This window comes from Lupinus angustifolius, chromosome LG07 (genome assembly GCF_001865875.1).
Source record: "Lupinus angustifolius cultivar Tanjil chromosome LG07, LupAngTanjil_v1.0, whole genome shotgun sequence".
In the NCBI taxonomy this organism is placed as follows: domain Eukaryota; kingdom Viridiplantae; phylum Streptophyta; class Magnoliopsida; order Fabales; family Fabaceae; genus Lupinus; species Lupinus angustifolius.
The window spans coordinates 11,183,706-11,187,231 of record NC_032015.1 but is presented as its reverse complement, the minus strand read 5'-3'; positions in this window follow the sequence as shown (position 1 = coordinate 11,187,231).

Below are 3,526 nucleotides of genomic sequence, written 5' to 3'. Positions count from 1 at the left end.
TTTCTCCCTTCTTGCCTTCAAAAATTCTTTCTTCGTCCTTGGTGCTCAAACCCATTGGTTCAGTATGTTCATTAGAGAGTGTAGGAAGCTTGTCTGGATGCACGGTCCTGAGATGACCATGGCGTTTTCCTATTTCGGTGACGAGGGTATTCACTAAGTCGTCTTCCTGCATGTTGTCAACGATGGTTGTGCCGCCCCGTTGTGGTGGCTCTGTCACGGTGGCGGATAGTTCCACCGGAAAAGCTCCAATTTGCGCCGGTTTTTCACCATAAAAGCGTCGAAGGAGCGATACGTGAAAAACGGGGTGAACCCTTGATGTCTCTGGCAGTTCCAATTCATAAGCCACAGAGCCAATTCTTTGAATCACCATGAAAGGCCCGTAAAAATGCCAAGATAACTTCTGAGACAAACGGCGAAATACCGATTGTTGGCGGTATGCTTGCAAGCGCAACAAGACCCACTCCCCTGGTTGAAAGTTAATATCTTGTCGTCCTAAATCCGCTTGAGCTTTCATGTGATGTTGTGCATGTTGTAAATGTTGTTTTAAGTTGCTTAGAACCTACTCTCTGTTTTGTAATGTTTCGTCGATCTGTTTCTGTGTTGTTGTCCCTGGCAGATACTTCCTTAGAGATGGTGGGGCTCGGCCATAAAGTGCCTCAAACGACGATATCTGAAGGGACGAGTGGAAACTGGTGTTGTACCAGTACTCAACCAAGGAGAGAAAAGAGAACCACTTCTTCGGGTGACCACCTGCAAAACAGCGGAAATAAGTCTACAAACCGCAATTAACTACTTCTGTATGGCCGTCTCTTTGGGGATGATAGGCGGTATTGTAGTGTAGAGAGGTGCCTAACAATTTAAAGAGTTCCTTCTAGGAGGAACTAAGAAAAATTCGGTCCCGATCCGAGACTATGGATTTTGGAATCCCATGGAGGCGGCACACCTCATTGAGGAACCTGTGAGCAAGAGATTCAGTCGTGAAGCGAGTGGGAAGAGCAACAAAATGGGCATATTTGGTAAGTCTGTCTACTATCACCCATATTACTGTATGTCCATTAGAGTTTGGTAGATGTGTCACGAAATCCATTGAAAGTTCTTACCATACTTTTTCTGGGATGTGAAGTGGCTGAAGTAGTCATTGATATTTTTGGAGCAGGTATTTGTTGTATTGGCAAGTCGCACAATGACGAATATAGTCCCTAACCTGTTTGGCTATACCTGGCCAATAGCAAGAAGTTGTAAAACGAGCCAAGGTGGCCTTCCATCTTGAATGTCATGCGGTTGGTGTAGCATGGAACTCATGTAGTAAAGTTTGCCTCATTTGCCCAATCTCAGGTATAAAAATTCTACCTTGATACAACAAGAGTCCATGATTGAACTGAAATTTTGTTTTCCATGACTGATCTGATTCATGTTATGTGATAAATGTTTGCCTTGTTGGTGAGGAGAAATATTGTCTGACTTGATCAAGAATATCCGGAAATGGGGAAGAGATAGCCCAAAAAATGGGAAAAGCATCAGTGTGACAGCGCGAGAGAGCATCAACAACCCGATTTGAGGTACCTGGTCTATATTTAATTACATACTGAAATCCAGTCAATTTTGTTGCCCATTTCTGTTATCCCGGAGTTTGAAATCCTTGAGTCATCAAGTGTTTCAGACTCTATTGATTAGTGTAAATAGTAAATTGCTTATGGATCAAGTACTGACGCCATTTCTTGACATATTCGGTCATGACATACATCTCGCGAACATATGCAGAGGCGTGCTGCATGCGATTGGACATCTTCTTGCTAAAGAATGCCAACGGGTGACCTTGCTGGGAGAGGACAGCCCCAATTGCCATTGCTGATGCATCAGTTTCCACATCAAAGGACTTGGAGAAATCGGGTAGTTGTAGTACAGGTGTTGTAACACCGCGAATTTTACGATTTTGAATTATAAGATTTTATTAATATTTTTATTAATTATATTCGAAAATGAATTTCTGGGAAATTTAGGTAAAGAATTAGACGAAAATCTAGTTGAGTTTTAGTCTTGAAATTTTATTTCCTATTTTGTGGTAAATTTTGGTAATTTTCACAGACAGTCGGTTCTGAACCACTGTCGGGGCCGAAATCCACCCGGTACGGCTCAAAAAGTGGTTTTTGAGTTCCATAACTCGGAATCGAATTCTGATCACGCCGTTGGCTTCGCAATTTCATTTCGAGTCAATATAGACCCTGAATACACCCATACCTACTTTCTAAATATTTTTCACTCGGAATGCCGAAATCCGAAATTCTAATCGGATATTAAGATCGGACGATTTATAATATCCGATCGAGTATTAGCCGATAATACTCGAGCATGTTTATCGCACATATCTGCAAGATGGTCATTTCGCATTGGGATGTGAAAGTTGACTTCCATAAAGTAAACCTCACATCACTCAATCTCATCATTAGTCACCCTAGGAGATTTGCCATGAGTGCCTAGAGGGAAATCTGATTTCCCTCTCCCCTTAAATTCTCACACTTCACTCACTCACTTTTGCATTTTCAAAGAGAAGGTGAATTTCTCTTCATTTTCCTCTCATTCTCCCATTTGTTTCTTCCATCTTCAATCATTGATCTCTCAACATCCAACCAATGGATGTTGATGATATTTAAGTATGTTGTTCATGAGCATGTTGAGAACATATTCAACCGTTGAAATTTTTTAAAACGCTTTCTAACTCATTTTCTCCTCAAAACCGAAAATGGTGGTGTTCTTGAACTTATGAAAATATTTTGTTGAAACCATGAACAACTTGTGTTCATGGAGTTGTTATAATGTATTACTATATATATTTTGTTGTTTTAGCCAAAGGGGATGATGATGAAATCAAAGGAACCTTTAGGAAGTGTTTTGTAAAAATGAGAATGTATGTATTTCTATTTGTTTTAAGCCTTAAAAACCATGGCTTGGAACAAGTTGGAAAAGTAGAAACTTTTGTTAAAAAGGATGTTAAAGTTTATGAGTACATGAATGTCTCATAAAACTCTTAAATGATATTTTGAATAACTTACTTTAAAGTGGTAAGATTATCAAAGGATGTCTAAGTATTTTGGAAAAATGAGAATGTATGTATTTCTATTTGTTGTTAGCCTTAAAACCATGGTTTGGAACAAGTTGGAAAAATAGAAATCTTTGCTATAAAGGATGTTAACGTTTATGAGTACATGAATGCCTCATAAAACTCTTAAAGGATACTTTGAATAACTTACTTTTAAATGGTAAGATTATCAAAGAACGTCTTAAATCGGAATACGTAGTTTTACTAAAAACTGTATGTTTAAAATGAATGGAAATCGTGAACGGGCTTTCGATGAAAAAGGATGGTCGAGAACATGTGAGGTTGAACCAGATGGATGAAAGGGGTGTATGACCACGATGGGAAAGAGAGAAATGATTTTAAGTATTTTAGTAACGATTTTAGAAATATCGGAAACTAACGGATTTTTATTGTGGTAGTTACGAAGATTTCGGTGTTCGAACCTTGAAA